Source organism: Dama dama, chromosome 11 (assembly GCF_033118175.1).
Source record: "Dama dama isolate Ldn47 chromosome 11, ASM3311817v1, whole genome shotgun sequence".
Lineage (NCBI taxonomy): Eukaryota > Metazoa > Chordata > Mammalia > Artiodactyla > Cervidae > Dama > Dama dama.
This window is the reverse complement of record NC_083691.1, coordinates 98615340-98624522: the sequence shown is the minus strand read 5'-3', so window position 1 is coordinate 98624522 and position 9183 is coordinate 98615340. Positions and strand designations below refer to the sequence as shown.

General features: G+C 44.5%; 1 long non-coding RNA gene across 1 annotated transcript; it reads left to right on the top strand.

Moving 5' to 3' along the window:
* Positions 1-1615: 1615 nt before the first annotated feature.
* Positions 1616-8012, top strand: LOC133065170 (uncharacterized). Its single transcript, XR_009694866.1, has 3 exons — positions 1616-1765; positions 2593-2668; positions 7958-8012. It is a non-coding gene; the product is annotated as an uncharacterized LOC133065170 (long non-coding RNA).
* The last annotated feature ends 1171 nt before the right edge of the window (positions 8013-9183 follow it).

The following is a 9183-nucleotide window of genomic DNA, read 5'->3' as shown; positions in this document are numbered from 1 at the left end:
GGCCACACACAGTACTGCAGCCTGCTCTGAGACAAGAGAAGCCACTGCAGTGAGCAGCCTGTGCACTCCGGCTGGAGAGCAGCCCCCGCCCGCCACAACCAGAGAAAAGGCCACATGCAACAATGAAGACCCAGCACAGACACAAATTAGTAAACAAAAATTTTAAATTATTTTTAAAATCACAAAGCTTCACATAAGACGGAGAGTAGAGAAACACGTCAATCAGTGGACAAGCTAACTTTAGTGTCTCAGATGCTACTGAAAGTGTCCCATTGCTTCAAAAATGTAAGAGAGTGAGAGCTAAGGTGTCTCTTCAGGGAAAAGAATCTTCCAGAATTCTGAACACTCCACTCAATAGCCTTGCTCAAGTTGGTCTCTATAGAAGGCATTCGGGAAAGTAGAAATGGTGTAAGAAATCAGGAATGTCCTTGGAATAGAAAATCTTGGTGCACGGAAATGTCAATGAAACATTCCAAGACAGCCTCCACAGAGTGTTTCATAAAATTAATTCTGTCAGAACTCTCTACAACGCTTTTGGATAGCAATTTGCTTTGTGAATTTAAAAGTGCTTATTGAAGTGACACATCATAAGACTGACCTGCCTCTGGCTCTGCATGGGAAGGCATGGAGGGGCCGCAGCATGTATCTTATCCTGGAGGTAATGGAGAAGTAGGCAAATCCTTCCCAGGCTAAGGGACAAGAGAACAGTTTTAAAAGAGGTGCCTGAACATGCATGAGTGCAAACACAGAGGCCTCCTTCTAGAGGAGCTCAAGCCTTGTGCCCACTGTGTTCCTGTTCCTTTTTGTTGTGGGGAGGTGGGGCAGGCCTGGTTCTCAGCCTTGAACCATCTTCCTTTCCCTAGATGCTGACTTCTTTAACCAGCTGAATACTTGCCCCATCCTTTCATCATTGAGAACCTTCTGTTCCTGTTGGTTTTCCTCCTAAAGACTCCAGCTTATCTAAAGCCTCCCAGGTGGCTTTGTGGTAAAGAATCTGCCTGCCAATGCAGGAGATGCAAGAGACGCACGTTGGATCCCTGGGTGGGGAAGATCCCTGGAGGAGGGACTGGCTACCCACTCCAGTCTTCTTGCCTGGAGAATCTCATGGACAGAGGAGACTTGCGGGCTACTGTCTATGGGGTCACAAAAAATCGGACACAGCTGAGCAACTAAATAACAACAAGGCTTCCACACACCAAACCAGCTAAATGAGTATTGAGTACTCATGATCCTATTATTAATCAAGTGATACACAGGTAGGCAAAAAATCAAAAGTGCTGATTCATAACAGTGAGATAGATGGCCCAGCTGTTTTACAGACTAGCCGATGTCCCAGGACATAGGGCCCTGACACACGGACCTCTCTGTGGGTGTGACTTAAACAGAGCTGAGACCAAGGGGACTCATCAAATCTCTTCTTCAAACATCTTTGAAACAAAGACATGTAGTCTCATTTGCTGTCAGGGCAGAAGTGGAGACAGGAGATGAGGTAGGCAGAAGCCATGAGCAGAGAGGAAGAAGCCGAAAGATTAAAAGTAAACAGAAGTGGGGGCTTCCTGGGTGGCTCAGTGGTAAAGAATCCGCCTGCCGGTGCAGGAGACACAGTTTCGATCTCTGGGTTGGAAAGAAGCCCTGGAGAAGGGAATGGCTACCCATTGCAGTATTCCTGCCTGGAGAATTCCATGGACAGAGAAGACTGGTGGGCTATAATCCACGGGGCTGCAAAGAATTGGACAAGACTGAGAGACTAAGCAGCAACACAGAAGTGAGTCCAGAAAAGGGTCAGAGCAGCAGGTGGGGGAGGAGCAGAGGCTGAGGCAGGGGCAGGAGCTGCCTTTGGGACCCAGCGGCTGTGGGGAGCGGGTACCTGCTGCTGACAGGTCAGGGACAAACAGACTTGAACTTGTCCATGAGGCTACAGGTTTGAGTTCCTGCTCTTCTCAGAACTTTCCATCACATGACTTTGTACAAAGGGCAGAGCAGAGGGGTCAGGCGTTTGGGGAAGGCAGCTCAGGTCTTCATAAATAGGACTTGATCACTGTTGTTGTCACTTTTTAAATGTTTTGTGGTCATGTGCTGTGGGCGATGAGGGATCTAGTTCCCCGATCAGGGATGGAACCCATGCCCCTTCAGTGAAAGTGCAGAGTCTTAACTGCTGTGCTGCCAGGGAAGTCCCCAGGACCATTGTTTTCATGAAAACTGAGCTCTCAAAAAATGACATATGCCCATTCAAATGGGAAAGCTAAAACATTCTGGAATCAAAGACATAAACAGGCTCCTTAGATTATCCACAGTGTCTTTTGCTCTCCGTTACGCCATACTCCTGTCACCTACTAGCTGAAAAAAGTAGGTTGCTATTGTTAGTCACTTAGTCATGTCCAACTCTTTGCGACCCCATGGACTGGCCACGGGATTTTCCAGCCAAGAATATTGGAGTCGGTTGCCATTCTCTTCTCCAGGGGATGTTCCCAACTCAGGGATCAAACCCATTTCTCCTGCAGTGGCAGGTGGATTCTTTACCACTGAGCCATCAGGGAAGCCCGAGAAAAGTAGGTAGTTATACTTATTTTCAGTTTGAAACTTGAATTTAAGACAATTGAGCATGGATTGATGGAGTAAAGAGACCAAGATGCCAAACCTCATCAAGGTGGCCCAAGATGCAAGAAAGGTAAAGTTTCAATCAATGTGTGACTTACGGATATACATGTCTTAAACCATCTTAGAGAGGACAAAAATGACCTATTTCTAATTGTGATGATCACAGTTTCCCCATTCTGTTAATCCTCCCCAAACCCAGGACATGAGATTACATGGATAAATCCTCTTGCATTTCAGCATTTATAGAACTCCCTATGGGATATGTGTGTGTGTGTGTGTGTGTGTATTTTTTTTATCAGTTTTCTAATTTTCCACCCTGAATCCTATCTTACTGGCCACATTTATGTTGCCATTCAGCAACAACAGAGAGGCAGGGAGGGTGATGCTCAGCAGTGTTGGAGAATGGAACCCTGACACTTCTAGCAGGATGTGGCACTGTGGGTTTCTAATGAAAAAAAAAAAAAAAAAATCTAAGAACTGCTCCCAGATAATGGAAAAATAAATTGGAATTGTATTGGGAAAGTGCCCAAAAGAACTTGCCTCAAATGAGAATTGAGTCTTTATTAGAAAAATCTGATAAAGAGGGAAGAAAAAAACTCCCTTCCCATCATCTAATGGTCCTTATAATTCACCGTTTCATTGCCCTCCTCTAAAGGCACATTACATTTTAGTGTCTGTCAAATGTTATTGTAATTGTAAAGGTACCTTCTGCCCAGAAACCTGAAATAATTTCTCCTTTCAAGTGAAAGCCTCCACTTAGTGGGGAAAGTACGTGCCAGTTTCTTCCTCTTCCAAGCTCTGGGGAAAAAAGTTATCATCATCTTGGCCTCTACAGAAAAGAACAAATATTTAGGAAGCTCCTTCCTCGTGAATTTTGGCATTTGCCATAGTTGCTATCTGACAATGGATCGTATTTCCTTCCTGCTGGACAAATATTTGCGGAGGGCTTACTGTGTTCTGGCACCGGGCACCATCTGGCCCAGACTGAATTCAGCCCTTCCGTTTGTCTGGGGTGAGGGGCTAGAACAAGAAATGAGGCTGCATAGAAAGATTGGGGCTTGGGGTCCCCTTTTTTGCAGGGGGATCCCAGGGGGAGGATTTGGCACTCACATAAGGAGTTTGGGATGGGGGATGGAGGGAGGGTCAAGAGGATATTTATAGATATACTTATGGTTGATTTGAGTTGTTATACAGCAGAAACCAACACAACATTGTAAAGCGATGATCCTCCAATTAAAAACATTTAAAAATTTTTTTTAAATAAAGAGTTTGGACTTAATTCAGTAGATAATGTGAAGTCACTGGACATTTTTGAGAATGACTGGTCAGAGCTAAGGGTCAGGAGATCTTCCTGGTGGCAGCCAGGGCAGTGGATGGCAGGGGAGGGAGGGTGGCTCCTCCAAGTGAGAACTAATTGGCCCCAATTTAGGGCTGTTACAGGGACAGGTGGGGTTTCGCTGGTGGCTCAGATGGGAAAAGAATCTGCTGGCAATAAAGGAGACCTGGGTTCAATTCCTGGATTGGGAAGATTCCCTGGAGAAGGGCATGGCAACCCACCCTAGTATCCTTGCCTGGAGAACCCCATGGACTGAGGAGCCTGGCAGGCTACAGTCCACAGGGTTGCAAAGATTTGGACACAACTGAAGCAACTTAGCACACACACACAGGGAGAGGTGAGTGGAGGAAGGCAAAAGTTGTGTTGAGATTTTGAGGCCAGAGATGGGGCTGACGGCAGTTCTCCAAGCCAAAGCAGAAAGCACAGGGAAGGAGATATTTAGGAGTAAAATGACTTGACCCTACTGGACGAGAGCTGTTAAGAGACACAGAGGTCATGCTCTATGGCAGGAAGGGAACATGAACATTAGAATATAAGAGAAAGATCAGGTGACATCAGCAAGATCAGGAGGGATGAGGGGTAAGTAGAAGCTACTGGGGTTTACCAGCTGGGTCACCAGCCGCCTTCACAAGGGACATTTTAGAGGAGTGGCGTCAGAAAAGGCAACATGGCCATTTGCCAAGGATGAGTGGGTGGTAAGGAAGTGAAGACAGTCTGGACTGTGTTTTGCAGCATGGTGTGAAGTAATTCTGGTTTTATTTCTAAGATCAGAAACATCTGGAGAGCAAGAAGGGGATCTAAATGGTAAATCACGATCGCCCCCTGTCACAGGCTACCTCCTACTGAACATCCCCTTCTGGATTTGCCAGCCCAGCATTTTAAAACCATTCTCCAGGCCTCTGCTATTTTTCTATAATTGCAAATAAGATTGAAATAATAGTAAATATAGCTAGCACCCCCAGAACATTCATGTTCTGTCAGGCATCCCAAGAAGAGATTCATACATATTAATTAATTTAATCTTCATGACGACCCTAAAAGGTTGAGACACTGATTTTACTTCTTTGACGCAGGAGGAAACTGAGGCAAGAGATTTTAATTAAGTTGCTTAAATTCACAAAACTAGGAAGTAAGTGGGTTTCCCTGGTGACTCAGTGGTAAAGAATCCGCCTGCCAATGCAGGAGACGCATGTTCGATTTCTGGGTTGGGAAGATACCCTGGAAAAGGAATGGCAACCTGCTCCAGTATTCTTGCCTGGGAAATCCCATAGACAGAGGAGACTGGAGGGCTACAGTCCATGGGGTCGAAAAAGTCAGACACAACTTAGCAACTAAACAACAACAACAGGAAGTAACGGGGCTAGGACTCAGTCCTGACAGCCTGCAGGCATCTGTGCCCTTGTTTATGACGTTGGCCTCCACCAACCACTGCAAAACCACTTAAAGGAGTCCTAGGAATTGTGCAAAAGCTAAACACAATTGTAGAAAACATTTTGTCATTTTGTTTATCTTAGCAAATGCACAGGCTAAGTTTGGCACCACTTGTTTCAAGGCAAACAGCTATGCAGGTGAACTGAAAAATAGGCCAATATCATAAGCCCAGAACTGAGGGCCCTTGGAACTAGGAGGAGCCCTAAGTCACCTCTGATCATTCTTTTCACTTGTACATAAAAAGAAACCACCATCCAGAGCAGCAGAGCATCTGGGTCAAGGTTATATACCGCTAAGGGCCAACTAAGACTGGATCTCCATATTCCGAGTCTTTCCATGCACCCAGAGGAGGTTACCTGGGGGAGATGGAGAGAGGGGTTCTGTGAGAGAGGAAGAAGTGGCAGGAAGTGCAGTAAATCTGCACCCCAGAACCCAGCTCAGAGTGAGGGTGACTGGTACTGACCTGTCCACAGGCTGCAGCACCCCTCAGGCCTTTCCTTGAGTTTGCATGTTCCTTTCAGCCATTTGGCCTGACTCCTTCTTTTATTCTCTCCAAAACTCCCACCCCCGGTCCCATTTCCACTCCCTACCTCTGGGTCCCACAATCTGCACCCAGATGTTGGTGAGGCCCTGGCACATGAATGCTTTAAGACTGACTTTAAATTAGTTAATTAATGAAACATGCACCTCTATGTTCATAGCAGTACTATGTACAATAGCCTAGGCATGGAAGCAACCTAAGCGTTCATCGAAAGATGATTGGATAAAGAAGCTGTGGTGCATATATACAATGTAATATTACTCAAGCACAAAAAAGAATGAAATAATGCCATTTGCAGCAACATGGATGGACCTAGAGATTATTGTAGGAAGTGAAGTAACCCAGACAAAGACAAATACCGCTATGATATCAGTTATATGTGGAATCTAAAATATGATACAAATGAACTTATTTATAAAACAGAAATAGACTCATATAGAAATCAAACTCATGGTTACCAAAGGGGAAAGGGAGTGGGGGAGGGATAAATGAGGAGTTGAGATTAACAGACACATACTGTTATATATTAAATATATAACAAGGACCTACCATGCAGCACAGGGAACTGTATCAGTATTTTCTAATAAACTACAGTGAGAAAGAATTGCTGTTGTTTAGTTCCTAAGTGCGTCCAGCTCTTTTGTGACTCCATGGACTGCAGCCCACCAGGTTCCTCTGTACATGGGATTCTCCAAACAAGAATATTGGAGTTGGCTGCCATTTCCTTCTCCAGGGAATCTTCCCAACCCAGGAACTGAACCCAAGTCTCCTGCCTTAGCAGGTGGATTCTGCACTGCTGAGCCACCAGGGAAGCCCATGAAAAAAAGAATATACACATATAAATCTGAAGCTCTTTGCTGTACCTCAAAAACCAATACATTGTAAATCAATTATACTTCAATATAAATAGTATTTAATTGATCTATAGATAACTGAACAATCAGAGGAGAAACATGCAGAGGAAAAGTAGTTTCATGGATCTCCTCTAGATCTACTAGGGAAGCAAGAAAATAACCTCAGCAGAATCCTCTTGGATCCAACAAGACAAAAACACGTGACTTGAACTGTGTCATGTTGGTCCTGGCTCTCTTTAGGATTTGTCTATTTCTTTTCAACATCGAGGCTCTGAGTATCTGAGCTGCAGATGCTACCTTTCACCTTCTAACGGCATTTCATCTCGCTGCCAACAGGGCAGCAGTCCTACGAACACACTACATGAGTGTCTCTTGCAAAAACAACTTTCCGCCAAAAACCTGACTGTGCAAACATGGCTGTTCCCTAAATGGCCCCACCCGCAGACTGAGAAACAACAAGTACATTTTGCAAAATAACGGCCTCTCCCCAAACTGGTACAGGTTTTTGGGTGGCGTTAAATCTGAAGTAGGAGAGGGAGAAGTTATCACTATTCAAGGTCATCTTTGGCATTCAGCTTGGAGACGGATTTTATGTTGAGGCCACTCTTCTGTATGATTAAATTAAATGACTTATAGAAAATATATTAAAAAAAAAAAGAAAATATAAAAAAACCTTACTTTCCACATTACAAAAATGTCACTTGTTTCCAGCTTGAATTTGAGACTCTATAGAATAGGCCCTTATTTATATGGGTTTGATTTTATGGACACTGGGGGACAAAGATACTTTTCTTGATGATTAGTATACTTTGTTATGGCATATCACTCAGTTTAAGGTTTCTCCCTTTGTTCATTACCTTGATCTACAATCATTCTACAATGTATAACCACTCTACAGTGATTCTACAATGATAATCATTCTACAATGTATATGTGTGTCAAATCACATTATACATTGTACTTTTATATTTGTTTAAACTGGATTTTTCTTTTAAACTGTTTATTTGGGAGTTTTTTTGGTCATGCTGCATAGCATGTGGATTGTTAGCTCCCTGACCAGGGATCAAACCTGTGACCCCTGCTCTGGAAGCTGAGTTTTAACCACTGGACTGCTAGAGAAGTCCCTATACATTTTAAATATATACAATCATATTTGTCAATCATTCCTCAATAAATTTTTTGTTTGTTCTTTTAAAGTGAATGACCCTAGCAAGGACCCTGCCTTACACCAAGATGACACAGGTCTGTGGACCCAGACAGGCATCCAAACAAGTGACAAGAGCTGAGCTGAGAACGTGTCCCACTCAGTCACCATTCTGCATGACAGCTGGTCTCAGCCCCTGATGCAGGAAGGCAGGTGGGGGTGATGGGGCGGGGCACACAGGAGGGCACCCAGGGTGTCTGAAGGGGCGGTCACCGCACAGTCTGGCCAATTGTTGTCTCCTGGGGACCCACCTTTTCACAAGAAGCTGAAATTCTGATTCTCATGTTAATGATCCTATTTTAAACTAGCAGGAGGACCAAACAAGACACATTTTCTAGCCATATCTGGCTTGTAGACCTTGGCTTCCAACCTCTGTGACACCCTCTTAGTCATCATTGCCTTGATGTGAACCAGTGGATGTGGTCTTTGGACTTAGGGTTTCCATTCAGTATATGTGTTATACATGAATTTGTGGTATATATTTTTTAATAATGTGCATGTTACATATTAGAATATATGTCTTATATATTCTATATATATTACAAATGCATCTATATGCACTATATCGCTCAGTCATGTCCGACTCTTTGCAACCCCATGGACTGTAGCCCACCAGGCTCCTCCATCCAAGGGATTCTTGAGGCAAAAATACTGGAGTGAGTTGCCATGCCCTCCTCCAGGGGATCTTCACAACCTAGGGATTGAACCCAGGTCTCTCACACTGCAGGTGGACCTTTCCTGTCTGAGCCAACAGGTAAGTCCATATATATATATGTACATATATATATATATATACACACACACATGCACACACATATATATATAATGCTCTATTAAAAAGAAAGAAAAGGTATACATATGTACGCGAGTCTGAAAACCATCTTCTGCGGGATACACCGAAGTGTGGAGGGGAGTGTTCCCACTTTTATCTTTACGTTTGCCGAATGGACAGTTTTCCCCAGGACCATGGACTCCCAAGTCTGACAGGTCTTTCCAGTGTGATTTCCAGCCCCTCTCAGCAGCACTCATCCCTGCCCGCCCTTTCTGAACCCCTTCTGCTCTGCACAGCACCTCACGATTCTGCGCCTTTCCTCCTTGGAGCCTGTTGCCCCTTCCTTGTTCCCTCTTGGACTTTATACCGCGTCCCGCCCATCATGTCAAGGGACCCAAGGTCTGGTCCTCGGCCCTCGGCCCCTCCCTCCCCGCCTCCCTGCGTGCC